Source organism: Pygoscelis adeliae, unplaced genomic scaffold (assembly GCF_000699105.1).
Source record: "Pygoscelis adeliae isolate BGI_AS28 unplaced genomic scaffold, ASM69910v1 Scaffold31, whole genome shotgun sequence".
Lineage (NCBI taxonomy): Eukaryota > Metazoa > Chordata > Aves > Sphenisciformes > Spheniscidae > Pygoscelis > Pygoscelis adeliae.
This window is the reverse complement of record NW_008824233.1, coordinates 254,193-282,065: the sequence shown is the minus strand read 5'-3', so window position 1 is coordinate 282,065 and position 27,873 is coordinate 254,193. Positions and strand designations below refer to the sequence as shown.

Sequence of the window (27,873 nt, the reverse complement as noted above, 5' to 3'; positions counted from 1 at the left end):
CCTCCTGGCTGCACGGTGGTCCAAACTGCAGTTTCGGCAGTTTGGTTGCTCTGAGGAGGATCCGGTACAATGGTGTGTGACCGGGAAGTGATCCTCTATGCTCTGAGTTGAAACAAAGGGTCTCAAAGACTTGATGGGAATACTGGGAAACGTATGTAGCGCTTCATGAGATATATTCCCTATTTTGTAGTTAACAAAATACGAAGGACTGCAGAATATCAGCCGTAAGCATCAAGAGATGGTCTGATGCTTTATCTGCTCTGAAGTAAAGAGGCTTGGCAGTCATCAGTCCTGAGTTTAATTCTGATCGGTGTTTCCATTAAGAACGTGGATGATGAAATAAAATGTTCTGATGAAATACGCCACTAAGTTAGGAGGGACTGCCAGCATTAAGGGGCTGTAGCGATACTGAAAATCATCTTGACAAATTGGAGAAATAATCTGAAAAAAAAGGCAGAATTAAAGTCAGCAGTGATAAACAGAAGATACTATGCTGGAGCAAGAATAACTTTACGAGCAGAGGATGGTGAACGACGCTTAGACAGCATTCCTTTAGAAAGGGAGCTGGCATTACAGTGAATCATGCACTGATGATAAAGTCAACAATGTCACGCTGTTACGAAAAAAGGCAAACATCATACCAGTTTGTATAAACAGGGGAGCCTAGTAGATACGTGAAGCAGCCCTTCTGCTCTACAGCTGGAGCACTCGTGCCCAAACTTGGGCATCGCTCTCCAAGAGCAATGTGAGTAATTGGAGGGTGTCCAGATAAGCGTGATCAGATATCTCAGAAAGATAACTGCGGAGAGCAGATCAGAAGGAGCGGAGTTGTTTAGTCTAACTAAAGAAGAGAAAAACGAGAAGGGACGTGATAAGTCTATGTACAGCTCTTCTAACAGCTATGCAAAGAGAAAGGGCATAACGTGTTTTCGGTGTCGTGACGGATGGTGCAAGAAATGAGGGGCTTTCTTGAGTGGAGGAAAAACTTCAGGCTAGTTAATAGGGAAAACTTTCAAATGCTAAAGATTGCGAAACACTGGAATAGCTGGCTTTGGGAAATTGCTGAGTTTCTTCATTGGCAGTCATTAAGAACAGACAAGACAACTATGTCAGGAATGACATAATGCAGTTGAATCTGTCTTGGGGAAAAGGGTTGAACTGGATGGCTTCTCTTCCAACTCGTATTCATCTGTGGCTCATTTGAAGTACATATTAACTAGAGGAGGCGTTCTGAAGGAGAGTGTTCATAAAATATTTTTAAACGCTAGAAATGATATCAGCGTTCGTTCTGAGAGAGTCTGTGTGAAAGTTTCATTTCAGTTTTCTCCTAGAAATTCCTGTTTTCCATATCCTCATTTTCTCCGAAAATTTTCAAGATTTTTTCCCCCTAGGCCTTCATAACTCTTGCAGTATGTAATTATTTATTTCTGCTGACTTCTTTCAGGACAACTTGTGGGACTGCTGCCAAAGATGTTGAGGTATCTTTTTCCACGTTCTTGTTATGTCTTTCACTTAGGATGACATAGTCCATATATATGTGTGTGTATATATATATATGCAGCATACCTACAGAACAAATAAATAATTGAATGCAAGGACTTCCTTTTCTTGTTTTGTTCTGCCTCTGTGCTCTCCTCTGGTCGTTCTGCAGAAAATTAGATCCAGGTACTGAACTGCTCTCTGGTCTTAAGCTATAAGAAGTCCGTTCATATCACCCTAATTACTAATGCACTGAACAAAGGAGCATTTGGAGGCAAGAGCTGGAAAGGAAACTACATGAAAACAATCAAGATTTAAAAAAAAAAATAACATGGAGGAGGTAGCAACGTGTAGTACAGGTTGTGACAGCTTTTTCTTGCATCACTTTCTGGTAACGTTTAAGAATATTGCTTGATAGTTTAGGTCCGCTGCTTGTAAGAGGAACATAGCGTTATCTGACGTATATAACTAACTAGATAGCGGAAATGGATTAACTTTTTTTTTTCATTGTCCAGTTTCTACAAAGTGCAGTAAGTTAAAGAAGCACAGTTGGAAATAAATTTCTAAAATCTGTGATTGTAAGTTATCAGTACTCTGAGGAGTTTCAGTGACAGACTTTGAGCCCGTGGTTTGTTGGGGTTTTTGGGGGGTTGTTTTGGTGGTTTTTTTAAACTGGAAAAGAGAAGTTACATTGCATGAAAAATGTAAGCTTAAAATAACTGAGGAATTTTGCTCATTCAGCATTGTTCCCGATATGTTTGCTTTGTGATTGATGCTGCATATTGCTGCCTGTAACAATAACTTGAATGAGTGGTAGTGGTGGACTCCTACTGTAACAACGCTCACTTTCCAATGTTACTCTTCCTTCACGAGACCCTTTAAGCAAATCAAGACGGGAAACTGAGGTGGGTGTCTGGAAGCAAAACGGTGTAGTAAAAAGATGGGGGTTACTTTCATGTCAAAGGATTTAGACCAAGACAATCAAGTTAGATGGGACTTAAAGTGCGGACAAATTAAATTCATGTTTTCATTAAAATACTTCACATTTCACAGGAAGATTTGCCAGATTTATGAGCTAAAGGTCAGAAGAAGGGAAAGATCCGTCTGCCTTCTTTTTGTCTTTGTGACACTTCTGTTGGTGATAATATCAGACCCAGGGGGTTGTTTTCATAATTGTGTGTATCTTAGTTCTGGGTTTGAGTTTTTCTGCACTTTTGGTTTTAAATCAATTTTGTATTTGTTTTGTTGAATCAGGGCCCCTGCACACCTTAATACGATATTGTTTTAAGGTAATGGAGATCTTTAAACTTATAAAATGTTTGATCATTCTTGAATCTATTTAAAATGTACCTCTTTTTTTTCTGTTGTTCCCATGATGTGTGCCTAGCAAAGCAGTCCTCGTAAAACTGAGGACATTCCTACTGTAATACTTCATATCCTTAGAGTAATATTTCATTAATACATGCACAGCCAAGTAAAAATCATAATAAAATATGATAAATGAAAAGTATAAGCATTTATTTTGTATTGCCACATGTCAAGAAAGATGAGTGGATGAAAACTAAGCCATTAGATTTATGGAACTTGTGGTTATCTTTTGATTTTTTTTTTTCTTTTTGACAAACTATTACAATAATTATTTCAGATTTTGGGGAGTTAGATTTTTTTTTTTCCTTGTGTTGTAGTGATTGGTGTGAATTGATTTTTATACAAAAAGTTTATAATTTGTTGTGGAATCTGGTGATTTCCATTAAAAAGCTAAAATGTTAATGTTCAGTAATGGATACCGTTTGACGCACGGGAGCAATTGCCTCTTCAGTGCATGCCACTTCAGGCTGCTTTTTTCATGTTCTGCTCCAGACTAGTACAGTTTCTTGCAGTGTGAGGAGCTAGCCCTTTCCCATCAATTCCTAGCTGTAAATCTCTGAGATTTCCTATTTCCCCCTGTACTTTTTGCCTTGTTTTGTATTGATTCATAGTCAGATTTTCTATCCTGAGGTGAGTTTGCTTATTTTTAGAATGTATGCTTAAGAACGAATGAGGTAATTTCACCAGCCTTAATTCATTGGATCAATATAAATAGTGCAAAATAGTAAACGAAGATTGCGCCTGTGTGAGTGATCCTGTGTAGGATGTGTTTGCTTTATATCAGTAGTCTTTTCATAAGAGCTGCCCAATTTATTTAGTTTTCTTACTTGAAAGCCAGTAGACCTGGCTGGTGACCCCAGCTTGTCTCGAAATGTAAATTGGCAGGCTGAAATGCAATATGAAGAGTTCAGAAAGAAAGCAAGATAACACTAATGGGTAACAAATTTAAAATATTAATATAGAAGATGTTTTAGCCATTGAGGTTTGACTAAAGTAGCTTTTGACTTTTTGTGGTCTGCGATGAAATTGAAAAATTTTAAATAGGGAACTTTATGGTACCTGCTGGCTCCTAGTAAGAAATAAGTTAAATGGGTTTCACGATTCTAGTTCAACTGCAATTGTAATGCGTTAATTACCTGTGTCAGCGATCACTTGCTTATTAATTCAGGCTGTTATCACCATATTATCAAGCTCTAGGTTGGGGAGGGGAGGGGGAAACGTTGCTAGAGTTAGAAAACAAATCTGGGATAATGAAATACTTTTTAATACGCTTCAAATACGCAATTACCTTCCCAAATGCATATATGAAGAGACTGTATTAGATAATAAGCGTTGAAGTAGACATTATTAATATCGTAAGTACGCTGTGGCCCCAGAGCCTTTATTTTCAACCCAGGGGCAGAAAATCAATGTATGGGAACCAAACCCATATCCTATTTTTCTTGCACGTAAACACCTGCTTAATAAAGACGTTTGTGCCACGACAGCTTTCTCACTGCCATGGCACGTCGTATTTGCGGGTGGTTGGTTGTGATCCGCAGGTGCACCGCGTCTTGCACGCGGGCAGGGGCGTGAAAGGAAGGGGGAAGGCTGCCCAAGTAAGCGGCACCAGCAAGCGTATGACCTGGGGGGTCCTCGCACGCAGGGGAGGGAGGAACACGAGAAAGAGCACGGAGCTGATCGTGGTTTACATCGGAGGCACCGAACGCGCATTCCCCTCCCACGTGCTGGAGGAAAAAGCAGTCCAGTGCCCCCTTTAAAAGGCATATAATAAGTCATAGAAATGTGGTTATTAAGATTTATAAGCGTAAGTAAGGAAGTGTTTATTCCAATATCTGGAAGCTCTAAACGATATTAAGAACAGTACAAAAGAAGGTCCCACAAATCTTAACCGTGCTTAAAGTCACCATCCTCAGCAGATACGTGGAATCAGGCCTAAACGCCCCCCCCTTCTCTCTCCGTTTGCTTGTGACACTGAGGGAGACGCAGACTTTGCAATGCAGCGTGCACTGGTTATCGGTTTCCAGCTTCTGTTGTGCACGTTGCACGGCCTGATGATCATTTTGTGCGTAGCGATCCACATGATAAAGATATTTCAAAATACGATTTATTAATGCTGTCGAGTTCTCTTCCTCCTAAGTGTTTGTTGTATTATGGCACAGAGTGATGGTATACAGGCAGTTTCCGTGATGGACGGTGGAAAACTGAAATTTCCCCTTGTTGAACATTAAAATATACAAAAGAATCAAACGTATGTCTTCTAATAATTAAAAATACCTGATATTTAGTACTAAAAGCAAAACGGCGTCCTTATTTCTTGGTGATATTTGGATCAGGAGAAATGCAGGATTCTAACTAACTTGCTCTGGCTTTTATTTTGCTTTTCTTTTTACTTTAAAAAAATAATAATTTTGAAACATTAATTCAGCTTTTTGGAGTACATTTTAATTCCAATACATCCATTTATCAGAATATTAGCTGTCTTCTAGATAAGTCTCGTGTCCATTTTCAGATTCAGTCCATCTTTCTCTTCATTTATACATTTTAAAGAGTTTCTTCCCTGACAGAGAATATTGTACCATTATGAGATAACGTTATGTAATTTTTCTTAGCATTTGTAGAACATAAGTGGGTACCAAGGTACTACTGTAGAGGCAATCTCTGTGATAATAAGCTCTCATAAGAAATGAGTTCCCTTCTGTTTTGAAGAAGGAGAAAATTACGAATTTGAAGAAACATTATAGTTTGAGGAAAATGTGAAGCTGGAGGGAGTGGAGAAAATTAGTCTTGGGGTAGAGGGAAGCAATGTAGTATCTTTAGACTAAATATACTCTAATAGATATACTGTTACCTCACAAATTGGGCCTCCATGAATTTAATACACATTGTCAAAACAATACGTACCATCGCATTGTGTATATATATACTTAGTTTTACTTGTCATGCATTACAGTCCATAGAATCGTAGAAAACCGGGTTTGAGGGGACCTCTGGAGGTTGTCTAATTAGGCCTCCTGCCAACTTATATTGCATAGCAGGGACACACTGGCTTTATAAAGTCTCTTTTATTGTTTGTTTCCTCCTGGAAATAAGAAAATATTGCAAAGTATTCAAGAAATTGGAATCTAGACTGTTGTTAGGAAATTCCCTAGCTTTACCAAGCTACCAATTTTAATGAACTTAAGAAAACTGTTTCATGAACTTTTTCATACTTGCGTTCAGCTCTTAAAAATAGCTTTTTTTTTTTTTTTTCTTTTTAAGGGCCAACTGATGAAATTAGTTGGGGAATTTGTTAATGACCACAGCGTAATGGCAGCTCCTTCCTTAACTGTTCCATGGTCCTGTGTTCAAGAGACGTCAGAAAAAACTATTCTAGTATGTTTGCTGATTTCTCTTAAACCAGAGTTTTTTGACTTTCGTACTTGCCTTACTACCACCATTTCAAATTCATTTCTGATTTGCCGCCTGCTTCTAGAATTTACTCTCCCGTAGGATGCTTTTCTTCAGTTTTCTCGCCACCTGATACACAAGGTGAGGCTTTGAGAGCTGGGCTTGTTACTGTGCAAAAGGCAAGGCGGAGGGGAATCTCATCCCTGTCCTCAACTACCTCCTGGGAGGAACAGAGAAGGCAGAAGCAGGTTCCTTCAGAGGTGCCCAGGGAAAGGAAGAAAGGCAATGGGCACTGGTCGCGTCAAGGCTAGATCAGGCTGCTCGGAGAGGTTGTGCCGTTTCCACTCTTGGAGAAATTTAAAGTCAACTGGAGAGTGCCCTGAGTAACCTGGTTTAGCTTGGAATTAGCCCTGCTTTTGCAGGGGGTTGGACCAAACGACCTCCACAAGCTGCTTCCAACTTTAATTATTTTACGGTTCTAATTTGTCACGATAACATTCCTGGGGGAGGGGAGGAAGGAGCAACTTACTTCTGTGTCGTTTCTCCCCCTGTAGAAGTACTCTAGGCAAAAAATAAAGTATTTGGAGTGTTTGCCTGCTTGGTTTATGGCCCTCTTAATCAGTTTGAACGCGCGCTCTCCTGAGTCATCGTTATTACAGCCCTATTAAAGTCTTGTTTCTTTAAGAACGCAGCACACTGGTAAGAACATAACACCACTAAATTTAGCATTGTATCTCAAATTCTGAACAGTCGCCTGCACTTTTACCAGATCTATGCAGGGAGTGTAGACATTACTAAAGTTAGAGAGACTTACGTGCGTCAGGTATGTACTTCACTGAAGCGGTTACGCAGTTCGTGAGCTTTATTTCTGTCGTCTTTCTTCTTAACTTCGTTGTTGCTGCTGTTACAATATGGAATTCATTTTAATAGGAAGATGAGAATTCGATCCTGTGTACAGTGCAGAAGGAAGATCACATTTCCTTGGTTCTTAGTTTTGCAACTATGCAATTTTGGCCCTTTTACATCTCAAAACCTTTAAGGCTTCATTTAAGATTAAAAAGAACGAGCCTCTGTGATAAACTGAAGAATATTTGGCCATCTTGGTAGTACTAGGTATTTGTGCTGTAAGCGGTGCAGTCTCATGTAATGATTAAGAGCTTAGGTAATACTGTTTGGCACTGTTATAGCCCTGTTGAGTCTCTACTCTGTCACAGATTTCATTTTATAACCTTTGGCAGTAATGTGCTTCCCACAGTGAAACTGCATGTAGCATCTCTCTCAAGAGTTTTAAGGTTCTCTGTTGATTTCAAAGTTTTGTATGTTTTTGCCACCTGAGACGATTACACGGTTTATGGATTGGGTTTCCATTGTTACCACCTTCTGTTTTCGTCTTCCTTGTATCGCTTTGAAATTTTGGGACTGCTTGTGATGAGGCTTTGCAGAACGAATCTTGCCAGGGTTGAGTTGATTGCAGGCCGGATTGCTTGACTGCTTTTTCGCCTCCGTTTGGAGGAGTCACGTATTTTCACAGGCGTTTTCAGTAGAAATGCTTCTGCTTGCTTTGAGCTCAGAGCTTTCTGTATGGTACATTGTATTTCTGCCATGCAAAACATTGGCTATTTTCCACTGGGGAAACGTAGCTCAAGTAGCGCGTTAACGTCTTCTGTACTACCCTCAAGGCTCTTATCTGTGTTGTTACTAGAAGCCAAGTGGCTTTCCTCAGCATCCTTTTGATGCTCTGCCTGCTGCTACCAAATGTGACCTTGAAGTGCACTGGAGTTTAATAGTCCCAACTCTAGCTGTTATCTCCCACACTGCATTTGTTAACTAGGCATGGTCTTTACCAGTAAGCTGATTTAACGGTTTTGTTTGTGTAGCTGTAGCTTTTCTGGGCAAGTCCTTGTAGTGCTTTTGAATCTGAAAAACTGTCACGTCAAGATGACACTTTATTATTCAACATGCACCCTCTGTGTAACTGAGTCATACCTGCTCACTTCAGTAACAAAAACATATATTTTGCTACCGTTAACCATGGTGAGTCAGCTTAGGTAAGGCAAAAATAAGTTTGTGTGCTATTTTGCTTTGTTTTTCTTAATAAACAAGTCACAGTCTGAGACATCTTAAAAGAAAAAAATCAGAGTAACGTATGTCTGTGTGAAACTATGTGTGGTTGTGAAGCGTTTTGGTGTCAGGGGTGGGTTGGGGGGGGGGGGGCCTTGGGGGGCATTTCTGCTCCTTAGAAAATTATTGATCTTCACAATAATTGCATTTAGGCTCAGAAGCAGATACAGGAGAAAAAAATGTAAGCGGTCAGTCAGATGGCAAAGATTTTAGTTTCTGACCTTGGGATCATTTGCCCAGGTTCGTGTGTTTGGAAGCCCTCCCCGTAGGGTGAAGGCGCCCTTCACGTAAGAGGAAAAACGGTGAACAATCCCTCTTCCTTCCCTGTTAAGTAGGAGAAAGCTCTTTCCTGGTTTGTGTTTCTCTTGTGATGTTTGTGTGTTTTGGAAAATGAGAGTAGCATAGGCATGGTGGTAGGGACGCTTGTGTAAGAAGAGGTATTTTTTCTAATTAACACTGAATGCAGTTAGGTTGATAGTAATTGTAAATTAAGAATAAGTTCCTGTGTTAGAATCGTTGATTTAAATTATTATATGGAACATACGAATGGGAAACAAAAAAACCCAAGCATTTTGAATGTTTTTGAATTCAGGTATTCATGCCAAACATTAATTTTGGTATTCATAATGCAAAGTTTTATGGAGAACAAAAAAAACCAAACCCCACCCCCCCAAAAAAAATAAAAAAAACAAACACCTCCCCCCCAAAAAAAAACAAACAAAAACCCCAAAACCCAAACCAGTGGTAATTGAAAATAAGATGGCTGGTACCATGAAAAGCAGCTTTTTCGTGCAAGTTCACCCCTTAGGGAGTAATCAGGCCATTACACATACCCTACTCCTGGCATCTAACGTAGATGCAAATGAAAGCACAAGCTGGGACCCTGTATAGCCATATATATATATATATATATAGTCAGTGGAGATGAATGGACATCTCTGAGGAGGTGACTCAAAACGCCTTAGTTACATACTTGAAGTATATGACTGCTCCCTCTCTGTGTAAAATGTGCCGAATAAAATTCTTGGAGCCTTACCATGCATGCTTTCTGACAGCTAGAGAAATCAATAACAAATGAAGAGCCGTATCCAGCAGAGTTCTTTCAGCTGGATAGAACTCTTTCAGAGTTCTATCTGCTGGATAAAGTTCTTTCAAGAAGGACAATGGCAGGTTTATTTACTGGGGCAGGGGAGAAGTGGGAGAGTAGCTAGAGCATACTACAAGGATTACCACATCTGTCCTGGTCTAAATCTTCTCTTGGATTGCCTTTACGGCCGCAGGCAGGCAGCATAACTTGTCCAAGCTTCAATTTGCACATCTGCATCAGTGAACCTTCTTATGACGTTGCTGTTAGAGGTTTGGAGCAGGGGAGGTTTCCGAAATTTGATCAACGTTCATTAACTTGACGCAGTTGCCAGGTCCTTCTGCAATCTCCTGTCCTAGGAGAAAAGCACAGGAAATTATGATGTCCGTAGTAATTACTGGTTTTCTGTGCAACACTTCCCTCCCATCCTTCAGGACGCCTCTTTGACCTTTTTCACCCTATCCCCAAAAAACGTTTGAGCCTTTCAGGTTGTTCCAGAATCAGTTTTAAACCTTTGCAGCCTCCCAGACATGTTCCAGGCTTTCCTGGATACCAGCCCACCAGGTTGTCCTTTTGGAGTCTCTGTCTGCTTCCAAGGCCAATCAATTCGGCTGCCCAGACTTAAATCCATTTTCTTAATTTCCCTCCTTAGCCTGTCTCCTGCACCAAGCGAAGGGGGGGCCAAAACCAAGTCTTCTCCACAAGGAAGAATCGTATCACCCTGTCCTTTAGTTCTCTCTCTAAATCGTCCGGTATTTTTTGGCTGAATAGCAAGCTTGATGTATCTTTCAGGCACAATCAGAATTTATGCTCCTGTTAATCAGTTACCGGCATGCATGCATGCTATCTGTAAGGTAAGAAAATTTATACTTGCCTTATCAGAGTATTTTAAGCCTGGATTAATTATAGTTGATCACAGTAGTAAATATACTTTAAGGAGTATAATAGATAATACTCCTTGCACAGTTCTGAAAATATTTTAAACCAGTTTAAAGGCCTGCTGTCAAAGGGGATTTTCTAATAAATACTTGATTTTTACCCCGTAGCTTGCTATCAGCGTAGTGTTTTAAAACTGGAAAAGGTGATACTAACAGGGAGAAGAAACAGTACAAAGGTTGTGCTAATCCTGTTTGGAAAGAAAACAAACCCAAGGCACTTGGAAACAGTTCAGGGGGTTCTAATTAGATATGACATGATATGATACGTGATGTGATATGATATATAGGCAAGATCATTCACCTTTTAAGGTCACCCTTCTTTATTCAAACCAAACCCTGCTTCACTGATTTACCGCAAGTCCTGGAATTTCTCTGCTACTGCCACCTTGTCTTAGCAGCGTGGGGAAATTTGTTACACTTTGGTTTGCAATCTGATACGAGAACAAGGTGTTTTTCAGAAAAGCAGATGGTTCTTTTCACAGCTGCAGCCTCCTGGGTTCGGCCCCTCTCCCGCGATGGCTGGCGTTGCCGGACCCGGCTCCCGCAGGCGCTGCCGGCGTCCCGGCAGCGGGGAGGAACTTGCCGTCTTCGTGCTAAAGGAACAAATCAACCGCTGCGCTGCTCAGACTGGTTTTCCCCAGCTGTTCTCTGTGGATCCAGTTGCCTCTGCTTGCACAGCAGCGTGGGCTGTGTTTAATAGACTCTCAGCTGGACTGACCGGCTCGGGCGCAGCTAGCGCTCTCTGGATGGTTTTCTTTACGGCTCCTGAACTGAAGCTGGCTTGCTTGTGGCCAGTTAGGAACGGAGAGAACAAACTGGCATTTGCTGCTCTGTATCCGTACAGATACCTCTAGGAAACAGGGATTTAAGAGATCTTAATAAATTGCCTAGCCTATCCTACTTTAGGAAATGGTAACAAAAATATTATTAAAATATGTGGGAATAACTTGTTCTTAAAAACCTTCTACAAAGACTTCCACACTTTCCCCCAGGCAGTCTTAGCTATAATTTCAGTTATATAGCTTTTAAATTGTCTAACTTCCATCTTTCTTGCTGCAGCTTAAGCCTATGATCTCTTGACGATTCCCAAGCGAAGAACTTAACTTTGCTACAAAAAGGCAATAAATCTCCTATACGTCTGAAGTCTATTATCGTGTCTCTGCTCTGCTCTTCTCTAGCCTGAGTAAAATCAGTTCTTTCCATCGGTCCACACAGATCTTGGTGTATATACCTCTGATGACCCTTAATGATCTCCTCTGGACTTTTTATACTTGGGCCTATTTTTCATGAAAAGCGGTGCCCAGAACAGGACACAATGTTCCAGTTGAAGTTTGACCAGTACTGCCTCGATATTTTGTTCTAAATCCCAAAGTTTCTAAAATATTTTCACTGTTGAGTAATTGGAAGGCAGGACATCGACTCCTTTACTGGCATAGATCTACCTCAGCAGAAAATCCGGCCAAAGCATCTGTGTATCAGGGAGCGTATGACTCTTTTTCCACTGCTGATGGGTCGGAAATGTCACAGGAATAACAGATCTTGTACTATTTTTACCAGTGAAGCTGTGGTCTGCAAATTAAAACAAGATGATCATCCTTATGGGTTTGTTCCTGTTAAAACACCCACGTTCTGGTGCAGTGCAGGTCAAAGTGCACTCAAGCCGCCCCAGACCGTAATAAGATAACAGCCAAGTTTGAGGTATGTTCCCTCTCTGGTCTGAATGTTTGGGTATGAAGCAAACGCATTTCCTTTTCCTCTAACAGACCTGAAGAACCTTTGTCAGCTGTTTTATTGCCTTGCTTTAAACAGGATGTCATACGTTTTACTTAACCAATCACTTTTATACGTCCCAATGAGGTGATGCTTTTTTCCACAACATCAAGTCATTGCTGACTCATCTTCGGATTGGGTTTTCAGTAAGCCCCAGCTCTTTTTTTTCTGCAAGAAAGTAAGTTTGTGCCGTTGATTATTCCTACCTAAAAGCACTACTTTGCAGTTGTTGTGAATGAGTGAATTGCCTTCTGTTTAGTTCAGGCTATTCCTCTAATTCAAGTTCATTTTGAGTTTCAACTCTCCTCTCCAAAAGGCAATGCAGCAGTTCTACTAGCGCAAAATCACAGTCTGCACGGGTAACGAAATTCACGATGTATAAATTTCACCTGAAAAATGTATTCGTAACCCGTGTGAAAATAATCACTATAAATGTAGTTAACCCAATTGCTCTTACTTATTCCTCACAGATGTATTTTAAGAATGAAAAACCCTGTAGCTTAAATATATTTATTCCAAATTCTTCATCTTAGAACTTGAAACCGAATTTGCCGAATGCATTTTCAGGATTAGTTAAGGAAATCATATGGGCATTTCACGATGCCTTTTTCAGCCTTGGGCTTTTGGAGTCTTGGGTGTTTGTTTTGTTTTTGAGGTGTTTCTACTCTCCCTTCTCTGTGTTTCTGGTTCATCACACAAAATAATTATCTTGGGGTTTGGCATTACAATGTCAAATGAACCATGCCATTGTCAATGCATCCTGCTGTGCTAGAGTATTACTGGATGTCATCTGCAGGTATTAAATGAAGATAGGAAGAGGTTGATTGTCCGCTCTTAATTTATTTCTATATTTCTCTGAAGAAATGAGGCAAACAGTTACCAAAATGAGTGGACAGAACCTTCTCTGTAGCCACGTTGTTGTGTTGAAGCTGGCCGAACAAGGCTGGTACAAGCCGGGAAACACGGCTGTCCTGGTCTGAATCTCAGTTGTGTACTTCCGATAGCGAGCAAGGAAGGATTTGTCTTTTACAGGTTGTAATTTCTCCGTAGGTGGGGCTGAGCCTTGTGGCTCGTAGACCTTCAAGCTGAAGTTGCTTGAGTGTATTTCTCCACAAAAAAATTGTCTGTATTGCAGATCAAGGTGATCATAAATCATATGCAGGGCCAGAAAGCTAATATGGAGGTACAGCTCCTGTATTCAACAATACAAGTACACTTGTACTCTTTTAATATTCTCATTGCTTTGTTTCTCTGCTGAGGAAAGACCAATTTCATGAATTAATGGACATTGACATATGAAGGCATTATCTTAAAAGACCATTTGAAGCTTTCCAGTCTTTTGAAGTAGACATATGGTGTTTAACAGCAAGGACATTTTCTACAAAATTACTGTTGGGGCCTCATTAGGTTTTAAAGATTAGCGCTGACCAATTAGGCATGCTCCAGGTGTTTCCTCTGCTATAGCTAATACCTGTTTTTATTAGAAATATGACCTTTATTTTCTTTTGAATCATGTCCAGCAAAATGGAATTGTCACTTATTATCAGTGAATTGGATTTTGGTTTCAGGAATAAACCAGGCGTGTTCTTAATTGTGTGTAAGAGTTTCTTCTCTTCCTCTCCAAAGAACATGGATTATGATGAAGAAGGTAGGAACAATAATCCCTTACTAGATTGAAACCATCAAGATTATATCACAAAAAATTGAAATTGTCAGTTTCTTCGTTTAAACTAGCATTACTGGAGAGGGCAAGATCTGTCGCACAGCCAGGGATTCCTCGTTTTGGTGTATCACCAGCTTTTGTTGTCTTTTTTCTTTAACGCTAATAAAACATCCTTGTGAATTGGCCAGATTCTGTGCACAGTACTGCGATTTAGTAAAATTCAGTGTTACTCCTAATTTTCAGAAGACAGTGCTGAAGACTTTAAACCTTCACTGCTCAAAATAGTAAGTGCTAAAGAAGTACCCAGCCTTTGAAAAAGGCTTCCTAAAAGAAAAACTTCCATGCTCAAAAATACATTACTCCTAAAAAGAAATACCGTCATTTCTCTGCAGTGATGATAGAACAGTCTGTAGAATAGATGTCTGTTGGCCTTCTTAATGTATTCCCTGACCTAATTTTTGTAAAGTGCAACTACTGTATTAGGAATCATCATCCAAATGAAAATTATGGCAGAAGAGTTCTAGTCTGAAAATGATTTATACCAAATGATCGTGTACGTAATTGGAAGTAGTTTTTGAAAGAACTGTCTTGTGTCCAGTTTAAAAGGGAAAATAATGGAATACTGAATGCCAAGTAAAGTTTTGGTATCTAGAAAAAGATTAGCAAGGGAGACATAAAAGTTGTCGTTTTCTCTATCACCATTCTTCTACGGAAAATAAATTTGCTGTCTCACTTGAACTTTCAATCTTCTGGCAACAAATGTACATGGCCATAGTAGTTGGCTTTAAAAAAAAAAAAAGTGCACAAAAAACCACACCCTTGTCCAGCCTAATTCCCTTGGCTTGCACGTGGGAAACTTTGAATTTAGCAAATGGAACAAGCGTGGTCTGAATCTGCTCTGTTTGGTAGCAGTTGATAAGTTGTGTCAAAACAGTCCTGCGTACTTGGAATTAAATACTGCCCATTTTTGAAGGAAACACTTGCAAATATTACCACCCTGCAAAAGTCTCTGAAACAGTTGGTGCTTGTACAACATTGGCCAGGCAGGAATGGAATTAAAATATTTCCCCTCCGCCGTCTGCTCTAGGCTTATCAGCTGCTAATGCCATACAGAAACCGTGTCTGTCTATAGTACGCTGATCCAAACTAAAAATATTTTCCTGCATAAAGTGTTTTCTTTTCAAAGAAATCTTTCAGCCTGTTGGGCTTTAACAACCGTGCTTTAATTGCAGTCAATTTGTCTCGCCCCAAAACCTCCAATGCATCAAAATCTGCTGCGCTTCACAATTAATAACTTAACATCAATTGCATCGACACGGATGGAAATACTCCAGGGTTACAGTGGTCCAGTGCAGACTAATTAGCGAATTCATATTGGAAAGTATTCAAGTTCTGAGTCTAAATGAACTAGACACAGAGCATAAATTTAACTTCACATCCTTTAAAAGTATACTAAAATATTTTATGCAAATGGCCCAAACACCGCAGGCGTCATATAATAAATTTCCATCGTTTCTTTTAGGAAACCTTAGCAAAGGAAAGAGATCACTTGGAAATGAATGCTAGAAAAGTTTACTGTAAATATGAATCAGTATAAACAAAGACTTATTTTAGTGGTTCTTGCGGTTCAAAAATGTAATTTTAAAAATTTATTTTATGTTTTTTATTTTATTCTTCTTGCCAAAGACAACCGGTGACTGTACTTCATCTCCCACCCCTGAGCTGGGTGTATGGGCCACGCTGAGTCAACGTATGTAACTCATGTGGGAAGGTGTGCTTCATGTTTTCCTCTGCGTTCCCATTCTGTCGAGCAAGTGATGCTCAGTCAGCGTCAGGGACCAGGAACGCAACATGCTCAGCCCATGCCACCTCCTGTCGTGGCAACGTCCTCTCCATGCCTGGAGAAAGAAGGGGGAAAAAGGTGATATACAACGATATAGGAGACGTTTACATTTTCGACACTCATCATGACTCTTCAGATGCTCAGGGCAGCCTCAGAAAGCTGGTAAAGAGCCGGAGGTACAGTGCAGTGTGCTGATAACGTCAAGTACACAGGTCCATCTCTTGCGTGCTACGCGCAGGAAACAAAGCAAGCCAGTGACCTCAGCCGGAGATAAAACTTCATCCGTCTCCAGAGGTGAAGACCCGATTAGATGATTTACTAACTTTCTTAGTTGTTAATGACTGCACTCTTCCTAGTATTTGGTGTACGTTTCAGAAACATCATTTTTCCATTAGTGTATTTTTACGTTAATATATCTGTGTCTTGTTAGCTAGATGAACCTAAATTTAAGAGCCAGTGAAGCCGTTATTTACAAGATTTTATTTAATACACACACACGGTTTTGCCATGGTTAATGAAAAAGATGTGACTTATTAAAATAGAAATAATTTGTTAAACATAAAATGTCATTCCCTTAAAGCTATAATTTGATATACCGTTTCGAAATAACAATGTGGATTTTCTTAAATTAGTTGTTTAGTTAAATAAATCTAAATAAACCCAGACAGTCTGTTTAGGTAAGTGGTAGGCACTTGAAGACAGGTGATACACAAAAAAGAGAGAAATGCGCACACACAAACACACAAAAAACTGACTGCGGCTGAACTGTATGTCCCCTCCCGTTTTCTGTCCCCTGCTGGGACTGAGGATCCTGGCGAAAAAACCGAGTGTTCTGAGTTCACGTGGTACAACTGGAGATTGGCATGCCCGGAGACATGACAGGGAGGGAACAGATTGCTTCCCTTCACTGAAATAGATGATTTAACCTATTTACTATGTATGGCACACAGTTGTTAGTCTTCAAGGGAAAAAATGTTCACAGGCTGTGTGTGTTTGCTGATACCACTTGCTTCTAAATTTGCACCTCATGAACCCGTTATTTAAGGAAGTGGGGAAGGAAAGAAACCGATGTCTTAATTTGTGTAGGTGGACGATAATGCAAGAGCCGGGGAAGCAAGACGACGACCTGCTGTTGAGCCAAGAGCAAAACTTTTTCTAGGAGGGAGGACGTGCTGCCGTCCTCGTGCTGCCCGTGCTATGCAGGGCCAAAGAGCCCCAGCAGCACCAAGACCATGGTTGGTGAGGCGGGTAAACGGCAAAAGGGAAGAAATAGGAAAGGCGGGCCTGACTTCCCCCTCTTTCTGTCCTTCGTCGTCGTAACCTACCCTCCCACCCTGGACTCGCCTTGGGAATTTTTGAAAGCCGTTTTTAGAGAGGTAAAGGACGGGAAATCCAGTATCTGTAATTGTCATCACAGACGTTTGAGAAAGTCACTGGACCGTGGAAACTGCAGCTACTTCGGCCTTAAAGCTTTGGCCTTCCATAGCTGCTTCTGTCAAAGGATTTCACGCAGCTTTAGAGGCATTAATAAGGTTGGCTTCACAACGCTCTGTGAGAGGAGGGTAACTGAATTATTATGCTGGTCTGCTAAAATGAAGAACTGTGATGGGCAAATTAATTTTAGCTTAGCTATGTGGCTTGAGATACTCTTGCCTTGCTCAAATCTGTCACCTTTCTGAAGTCGGAGGTTACTGCCCACGTGCCGGAGGGAGCAAAAGGGCACGTAATTTTGTCTTTGCCAACTCGGACCGCAGTCCGGAGTATTAGCTTAAACTATCGTTGAAGCTGGGTTTCTGCTAGGACCAAAGCAAATTTTTTCCGGGGTGGGCAACCTCTGAGAGAGGGTAGAGAGAAGAAGATCTCAAGAGGATGCCACTATTTGTTAAAGAGTCGGAGTCCTAGGTGCTTCGTCCTACATCTCAAGGGAACATTGAGACAGATCGATAGAGAGATTCCACCTTTCCTGAATCTGTGTTTTGCTTCTTTAGCGGCCAGTTTACTTTAGGATGGAAAAGTGCAATGTGCAGGCATAGTGTTTTGGTTTTGGGGTTTCTTTTCTAGAAAATAAACTATCTGCAGGTAATAGAAGGCCATCAAACGCTTTTTAAACAAGCAGCTGAAAACATGGCCATAATTGGGAAGAATTTTGAAGTAGGAGTTCTTGAGTCAGGAGAAGTGGAATTTTGTAAGCACATTCCTGAGGGAGTGAGTGGGAGAAATCATTCTTTCTGGCGAGAGCATGAAATAGTGTATCTGCATTTGGGGGGTTTATTAAAAGGTCTAGCACACTTCGCATGATTCCACTTTTTCAGCAAGCTAATTTGAATCTATCTTTTCCATCTATAGGCTAATCAAGAGCTCCGTAATAGTCACGCACTTGAAATTTTTAACATTGTGAGATTGTTGTTTTGTTTCATTTTTCCTGTCTCAGTAACACACCGTGGAAATTGCAGATTCAAGGAGAGAATGAGAATTTTCTTTTTTTTTTTCCATCCCAAGAGAAGAGAGCAAAAAAGAAAAATATTTTTTCAGCTGGAAAAGCAAAAGAAAAACAGGTGGACGGGCAAAATACAGTGCTTTTTATTTTGTTGGCTCCAGGATTCTGTTTCTTACCGCCAGAATATCTGCATCTGTATTAGGGGTTGTGTAAACGTCTGAACTGTGCCTTCCTCGATCGAACTCCTGTTTTGCCATTTCTGCTTATGTCCTTCTGTCGTAGTAGAGCTAGAGGTATTTTTCTCTTTTTTCTTATTCTGAGATTTGAAAAGTGTCCCACCTTGTACTGATGCATGAGACCAAGAGAAAAACAAGAGTTTCAGGTGGTGATGGGCCTTTTTTTTTTTTTTTTTGGCAAAAGACATGACAAACTCCTAATTTCTAATGTTAAAGAGCCTGATTTTGAGACTGTGATCGGAATCGGGAACCTGAATGCAGGAACTTGACCCTGTCTGTCCAATATCCCTTGTAAGTCCTGTAGATGTCAGTAAAACGAGTCTCCATTTTGCCGTTAAAGCTGCTGCATCATTCTTTGACTTGGAGACTGAGTCTGCAGGGCAATAGTTAAGAGTTCTCGCCTGCAGTGCAGCGCGAGACCCTGTTCAGTGACCACGTTAAAAAGAGCAACTGATAGAGATGTGGGCTTCCTCAGATTTCAGGCCACGGTGCTAATGATAAAGGTTGACGTGTTTGTCTCTTCCAAGACGTTTTCGAGTTTAAGCTTTTGGTAGCATTGCTTCCACTAAAAGGTTGGGTTTCACTGGATTTTCTAATGATTTTTTTTTTTGATGGAAATATTATTTCACCAGAAAGCTGGCCGGATTTAATTACTCTGACTTTTCAAAAGGGCTTTTGGTGTGCTGGGGAAGTCTAACATGCAGTGGAAAAAGATAGCAACATGACTATCCATCCTGACTGTCTACTGGTAGGCTATTTGAAATGCGGGAAACCTGTAGAAGATGCACCGAATTCCTGAAGCCTTGCGGAGAGCTAAATAGGTGAACTCGGGTAAAGCAGTGACATTCATGCAGAAGAAAACCATATAAACCAGAGCAGGAGGCAAAATCAGAACTTCTCATAGGTGAATCTGTGAAGCTTGTATTAGTTTGGTCCCAGTGACCCAGCGAGGCTTTTATTCCAGCACATAAAATCCTTAAATGTATCTGATGCAAAGGGTATTTATATGGTCAGAAGGAATACTGGTAAGAGATTTTTCCAGAGCAAATGAAATAAAAAGGAGGTTTGTTCATAAGCAAGTGCTCTAAATGATAGTGAAGCTAACGTCTTAATTCTGAGTTCAACTGAGAAACAGTTGGAAGAGCCATTTCAGATCTCGTACAGGGAATGCGGGTAATCTCAGAAGAAAAGTAGATGTTTCCTTGTCAAACCAATCATACTAGCTTAGATTCTAGTATTGCAGTTGCCTGTAATTTCAAGCATGGGTTTTTTTCCTTCATCCTACAGGAATGAGAATGAAGACAGATGGGAAAAAGTGGAGGGGGGGGGGGAAGACACTTTTTCTGAACTGGAAAAGTTTGGAGGATTCTAGAAAGTGTAGTTAATGCAGACCTATTTAGCCATGTTGGACTGAGATACTTCAATGGGCTGTATAAAATGCCTCGCATTAGATACTTATTTTTCCATAATACTACAAAACCTTGTGCGCTTTATGAAGCACTGACTGTTACCCTGGCGTAGCCTCCGAACAGCCTGTGTATCACTGTCATCTGTAATTCCAGATATGCAATCAGATACATAGACATATACAGCCATGTTTTTATTTTTCTGGTGGAAATCAGGATTTACATTAATCCACACTGAAAGAGAAGATATTCTTCCCTTATTCCTTTTTTAATTGTATCTTTGGGAGTGGCTAACTTAAGGTCTATAAAGAATGAATTAAAAGCTGTTTGAGCTTTACTGCTTCTAATGTCTCAGAATACAATTGTCTCCACGCAACCCTGATATTAACTTTAAGTGGAAGCTTATTGTCCTTCGAGTTGACCTGTCACATTGGCAACAAACAGAATTACTGTTGCGGGTTTTTTGTCGGGGGTTTTTTTGACAGACAAAGATGATGAATTTCTCATAGCGTATGAGATACAATTTCAAAGAGACAAATGAGAATCAGTCAGCGGGTCAGAGAAACACAGTTCAAAGACCCATAGTTCATAAAATATTTATGTACTGCTATGAAAATAAAGGGGAAAGGGAGCTTATGTGACATGCAAAGAACTGAAGAGCCAGCATAAAACTTCCGTTCACATCCCACAGCCGAACCTAGCTCACATATTTCAAGAGAAAGTGTGTCCAGCCATGGCTTTTCTGCAGCTGTCCCAGGGTGTATGCCGTTTCCAAATACAATAATTCAGTTCTTTGCCGTTCTATTGTTCCTAGGCTGATGCATCATTTCCAAGCTATGCTCATTGTGCCCAAGCGCAGAAAAGTAGTTTGCCACAAGATTTTTTTTTTTTTCTGCATAATAGTGCGATCTGCAAATGAAAAAGGAGCAGGAGGGGAAGAAACATCAGAAAATTTACTGGGCTGTTTAAACTTGAATGACATTCCAAAAAAAACCCCACACACCCCACCCCCAAAGCAGAAAAAAAAAATCTTAACTTCCAGGCAATAAAAGCCTTATGTTGTCTGTTAGCTAGCTCCTGGTGTCCCTTACGCTGTTACTACATATCGTCATGTCTAGTTTTTTTTGCTTTTCAAATTTCCTTTGATTTTAGACACGTAGCTATTTGTTTTTAAAAATACTGCACTTACATAACAATACCTACTACTGGCTTTATGTCTAAAACATTATTTACTGAAAGTTGTAAAGAAAAGTGTACAAAAAGCAATGAAAGACTTAAAGTTTTGGGTAATGTTAATAACTGAACCGAGCCCTAATGAAATCACTAAGTTCCACTCTGATTCTAATGTGGTTTCCGTGGATTTTTCATCTTTCCCTTCTTTCCTTCATCTCCTTTCTTCCTAATACGGTGCAGCAGTCGCCATTCTTATCGGGAGAGATTGATGCAGTTTCCCCAAATGACCGTCAGTACCGCTTCCCTGTTGGTTAAATAGATTACGTCAGAAAGATAGAGGAAACTTCATTTTCCCAAGTCAGAGCCAAAATGCATGTTTAGCCCAGACTCTGAGCTCGCCAAGGAACGCGAGCTAAGGCTTTACAGATCTTTTGCTGCTATCCCGTTTTGTTGCTGCTGACTCTTTAGCCACCTCTCTCACGTTTTGATTTTGAACACGCATACGTGAGCCTGGTTTTGAAAAGCAGATGTTTAACACAAGTAAAAGCTAAGAAGTTGGTCCTGCCATTTACAGAGCACTGCTCATGAAAAGCTGAGCATAAAATGACCCGAGGAATTTTACAGTCATGCAGCCAGATTACTAGTATTCAAATTGTGCTGAATATTGAATTGAATTGAATATATATATATTCAAAATGTGCTGAATATTGAACAAGTCAACTGGGACAGTTAGAACTGGTGCATTTAGGCAGCGTGGTTAAGTTGCAGGGGCGCATTCGCAGAGCAAGTTGAAGATGTGTTTTATAGTGTGCACCCACCCTTGTGAGAAACCTGGTTAATTGGTCCTTGATAAGCCCATTGCTCTCAGACAGTGTTTGCAACGCTGGCAATGACTTATTAAGCTCAAGTTGTACGTAGTAAGGCAACGCAGCACAGGAAGTTTCAGGTTTGGTTAATGCAGACGGATAAAAATCTGTAGAGAAAATTGTCAAGACACAAACTTGATCTAGTTTGTAACTGAAAATCAGCTAGCATCATGCATCCAACTATGTCCTTGCTTTTCTAACCTTTCCTTGCGTGAGGCTGCCTTTTTAAGAGCTCTCTTGTTTTCCATCTCTGGGGCACCGAACCTAATCGTGGACTTTTCTTATGCCATTGTGGAGCCCCAGGCTGAGGCCTGGAAGGCCAGGGCTCTTTCTACAGGTATGCCTTTGGTGCTGGGTTACTTCTGTGAGATGCTTCATTTTTCCCTATCTCGGAGTGCCTATATTTAAAATAGGGATGTCGATTTATCTGTTTTGTGGGACGCTTTGAGACTGAAAAGGAAAAGCCGTGTAAATGAGTTACATATTATTATTACTAATAGGAAAGTATAGATAAGAATTTTGTTACTGAGTTAGCTGACAGGCTCCCTGAAGGGTTCTGGGCCGCTTCCCTCCTCTTGACCCATTAGAGCTACACTGAGAAGACAGATTTGTTTAGTGGATGGAAAAGTCTCATACAAACAAAACTCAACAGATGTGATGTTCTGATATTCGGCAGTTTTATTAACATCCTCACGTCCTTTCAAATGAAGATAGCTCTGTGGTATTGTCACAACTCATCAGCTCTGTGTGGTATTGTACAGTCGTAAGGCAGACGATACTATGCAATGTCGGCAGATTACTGTGCGTGCGTTCAGTTGTGCTGATTTTCTCCTCCTTTAACTCTCTTAGCTCCTGAAGAGGAAAGAAGTATTTTGTCTCCTCGTTCATGACAGATACGAAGCATGCCTGATCCTTCTTTCTTCTCCTTCCCTCTTTCCCCTTTACAATCCCCACAGTTCCCACATTACTCTCCCCACACAGAGATGAATGTTGAAAATAACAAGACCAGACTCTAAATGATGATGCTTCATTTGTTTGGCATTACAGCATTTTGTTAATTTTGACATTATTGCCATGATTATTAACCAATGAAATCCATAATTTCGCATCTGTGAAGGACATAAGTGATTTGGGAGCCACAAGTTATTTGCCACTGATTGAGTAATGTTCCGCGTGGTTAATTGCGCTTGAAAAGGAGTGACGGGTTATGGTCTTACTGTCGTCTTTTTCAACAAATGCGTGGCTCCCGCAAGAAACCCTCAGGTTGAAGATCAAATGTGTAGGAGTTGCTTTTCTGTGATGATGATAATTTTGGTTTGGAACCTCTGAGAAAACAGAGCATGCCCTTTTAATAACCCTTTCGCAAAAGAAAAAAAAAAGGGGGGGAGGACTACATCATTCATGTGTTTACTTATAAGATATACAGTTCTACTGGGGCAGGAGGATTACAAGTCAAAATAGAGAACAATTTGCTGATTTCCTTTGTCAAAATAAGCATTTTGGACAGCGTACGTATTTTCTTTTAATAAAAAAGCTGCCATGCTACTCTAAGGACCTCGATGTTATATTAGACCTCCCCATGCACGCCCAAGTATACATGAGGTTGTACCCACCTTAACAAATTCAGTTGCCCTGGCTGGAGTGCGAGGGTTACAGAAGCATCTTGAAGGACCACATTTTTTTTAAAGGAAGCTTAATAATGCAGATTGGGAATCAGCAGTCTTTTTTTAGTTGCTGTAACTTGTATTGATTTCAAGGAAATTTAGGGACAACATTTTGCGAATCCCATTAGGCACCTATTTGTGTCTTTAGCTGTAAAAACATTTATAGGCTGGTCTCTAAAATTCTTGTGATGTTGCAAAGACTGGAAGTGCGTTTCAGCGTTAGTTCAAGAACAGGCAGTTGTTTAAATCCATCCCGTTCGAGAAAGCTCTTCTGTCTCCAAGGAATTTAAGCAGGTGTAGAAGGTCTGTCCATACAAAGGGATCATCCCGAGTCGGAGCTCTACAGCTATTTAATGAAACAAACACTTTGATAAATGCTAAATGTGTTTCCCTTTCTCCTTAACAACTAACGTTTCTCAAAGCATCACTACTTCTACCTTTTATTTTTTAGAAGGGTTTTCTTTCTCACGGCTCCAAAAGAAATCTTTGAAAAAGTAAATGCCTCACATTCTAAAAGATCACAATTTAAATTACTTCAGTTTTTCTTAATTCTTTTTAATTCACAATATTATGTTGATTTTGTCTTTCAAATGTTGAAGTTAGTGATGGAAATTCATGGGCTATGACAATATATGCAGTCAATTAGTAACACAACACCATAATTTATGCTTATTCTTCCTGTATAATATACATGGGTGGGATGTAGTGAACTCAAGAATAAGAACAGCAGACAGCTGAACGAGAGAAATACGAATGTATGAGCATCTTTTGGTTTGACTGTAGAACAAAATGGGTTACTATCAAGTGTCCATCTGGTAGTGACCCATTTGAGTGCCTCAGAGTACGGGAAGGGCAGCTAGGTCCACAGTACCAAAATAAGAGGTCTGAACAAGGGCCCTGTGAAGTCAGCGAAAACGTCATCCTTAGTTTTGATGTCTGAATCAGACTGATAATCCCATCCACCTCTGCCAAGTTACTCTTTGCCTTGAAGTTCTTCTATAGTATAGTATAGAATATTATACATAGAGAATAGTACACCTCCTACCTCAATATGAGCGATCTACATTTTCAAGAGGGTATCTGTCCTTAAATCACTCATCGCAGGGTACGTGACGCTAATATCACTCTATTAAACAAATGTTTTCAGGTAGGGGGGAGAAGGCCCCACAGAAGGCAGGCGTACAACGCTGATGGCGTCGATACATAGGTTTCATGAATGTACTAGGATTTAATTGTTTAATATATAGAATGCATGCTGCCAAAGCTTTGCGTGTTTGTCTGATTTACACCTCGCTTACGCTTATCCAACTCACTCCATTTCATGAGTCATTCTTGTGGTATTTTGTCTGGGATCAAAGTCACCTACTAACATCTTAAATAAGGCACGGTTTCATTAACATATTAACATTTTATAACAAACATTTTATTTATGCTTTGTCTGGTTTTAGACATAACGGCTATACATGTAAGAGATGTGGTTTCTAGATTTTTGTTGGACTAACAATGGTTAGGCACCTGTTTCCATTCACCCCCTATCTTATACTCCATTTTATTTCCAGGCCTATTGCACTGCGGCCTCAGTTTCTGTTAGGCTTTTGGACACTCCCGCAATGCAAATAGTAAAGCAAGATGTGACTGAGGAGCAGCGTAAATGAGAAATTACGGATCGTTAGAAAGGATTAGAGAGTGCAGCAGTGACATCCAAGATAGCACTACTTTTGCTCAGCCGGATTTAGGAGGGAAATAAAGAAAACTTTTCTCCCAATCGCTTCATTATTCAGTCGCATGGAGGCCTAGAAACAGATGTGCTGTTAACCTCCATCCCTTATTAACTCTAGTTTGTTGTCTTCTGTGGTGTAGGAGACTGAAGGGAAGGGAAAAGCGTAGCGAGATGGTGGGAGGGGGCTTCGTAGTGTCCCGTGCCCTGGCATCGTGCAACCATCAAATGTGTGGACTGCCGTTAATCACCGAAACGGAGAGCTTTCTGATTTCACTGCACTCCTGCTCCGCACAGCGGCCTTACATTTTTCCTCGCCTTTGCCTAATTTGGACAGAGCGCAAAGATAGCAACTCGAATCCGTTTGGTACGGAAGCAGAAAAGAGCCCCGCGAAGTACCAAGCTCCTGGCGTTACGCTGCCTCGTCACGACCGGAGGCAGCTGTGGGAGCTGAATCTCAGGGGCATTTCAGTATTTGCTCCTCTTGCCAGGGATGGGTTGCAGGGAGCTGGGCACAGTACCCGCTGAAGTTGTTTTGTTCCTTTTGGGTTCCAACATACGGAGTTTTTAAGAGAGAAAGAAACCCATGACCACAACGTTTAAGGGTACGTGGGAAAAGAGTTCAGTTTGTCTTCATACTTCTATTGCTTTACAGAAATTTGAAAATCCCTGAAGTAAGAACAACATCGTGCTTTGAAAACAGACGTTTTAATTCCCTTTTTAAGCCGTATTATGCAGTATGGTGTGTTAGGTAAAAAATTGTCAGATAAATGACTGACAGCCCTGAAACACTGCTGCTCCCCACTCCTTCCTTCCTTCGCTACAAAAGCACAGCTACATCTACATCCACTCAGATACCGGCAGCGAAAGCATTTCATTTCCGTGTTGAATCTCCCCTGTGAATAAACAAAGATGGTTCATTTCCCCGTGTTGTCAATCAGGAACCTTTCACCTGGGACCCAGGTTACTAAAATACTTCATTATCTTAATACATTATTTCTTTGGGAACTGCACACGGTGCCTTCAACACCAGCCATTGCCTTAACCAAAAATAGACTTGCATGTTGTGGTCAGTTCTGAAAAATGGATTTTAATACAATATTTCTCAAGTGAATCGGGCAGTAGAAAAGAAAATCCAGTAGCGCTAACGAGAGTCTGAATTTAATGAGGAAGTGGGATCTAGTTCAGTAGCCAGCAAGACGTGACAGAATTCGTACATAACTACCAGTAATCGTTGTAAATAAGTGGATGCTTGTAAGTGCTGTGTTTCGACAAATCCAGTTTCAAACTGGTTTTAGCATCAGGGTGATGCTCCTTTGCGTCCTGCCAATGTTTTTTATCAGAAAACTAAAAAGCCCATTTTGAGCGTTAGCTGTGCTGTACAAGGGACGTAGTGCCATCCCTGCCTAAGGGGGTGAGAAACACAAACGGCTAAGAAACTAATAAGAAAGCGTCAGAAGGACAAAAGCCTTAGAGGTCAGTTGCAATGCTCAGGCTAAAATCTATGCAGAACCCAGGAGAAAGCGTGTCTCTTGGCTCCCAGCCCTCTGTTTCACGTCAGGGTTATTCCTTTGGCTAACGATTCAGTGCCACTGCTGCTGCCAGTAAATGTCAGCCCAGAAAACTATCTATGTTATTGAAAAGTCAAAATGCATTTGTTTTTCTTCAGTCCAGATAAAGCTGTTCTTCATATTATCAGGGCCGTAGCTTTTCTTGGAAAATTACTTCAGTTCTAGCAGAAGTTCTGGAGTGGCATGAAACGATTCCTGGCACGTGTCTGTCCCGGGGTTCCTGTAGGGACAACAGCGAAGGGCATCGTTATCTTGCTGACAAGCGTGCTGGTGTTCAGGATCTTAAACAGGAGGTGTATGGCTGGGCCTTGCAGTCTGTGTAAAACGTACAGTTATGTTGCTTAAGCGGATTAAGTGGATTGCGCACTCGCGCTTTTTCAGTTTTGAATAACAGTTTATCATTTAATATGCAACTGATGTGTCAGCAGTATCAATTACAAGTGTCTAGAAACGTGTAATTAAGCTTTAAACATAAATGCTCAGCTGTGTCAAATTGCTCTAGGTGGATATCCTGCTATGTTGAATTGCTGTGTGATATATGGGAGATGAAGGAAGACATAGTAATTTCCTTTTGATGCAAATGTACATGTTTTACAATAACGTTAGACGACAGACCGCATTAAGCAGTACAAATAGAATAGCAAAGTTGAGATGAAACAGCACTAATCATCCAAGAACATTTCTTAATTAATCAGCATTCACAATGAATCTCTACACTAGAAAAGGGGTTTCATGGGGACTCATTTTGACATTTTGATGACACTGAGTGAAAATTTATCTAAAAGAGTATTCAATTGAAATTGATGGAATTGATCCCTCTATTTAAGTAGCTACATATTGATTAAGGGGGCTAGAATCTGTTCTCTCTTTCCTGTAATAAGTGCTTTGAGACAGTTGAGCTTGAGACATAGAATCATACAATCATAGAATCATTAAGGTTGGAAAAGGCCTCTAAGATCATCGAGTCCAACCGTCAACCCAACACCCCCATGCCCACTAAACCATGTCCCTAAGCGCCTCATCTACACGTCTTTTAAATACTTCCAGGGATGGGGACTCAATCACTTCCCTGGGCAGCCTGGTCCAATGTTTAACCACTCTTTCAGTAAAGAAATCTTTCCTCACGTCCAATCTAAACCTCCCCTGG

At 40.5% G+C, this 27,873-nt stretch overlaps 1 protein-coding gene across 1 annotated transcript in view; it reads left to right on the top strand.

Moving 5' to 3' along the window:
- The window catches only part of ARSJ (arylsulfatase family, member J), a 45,761-nt gene that overhangs the window by 5,357 nt on the left and 12,531 nt on the right, over positions 1-27,873 (top strand). The gene's annotated exons all lie outside the window — the stretch shown is intronic.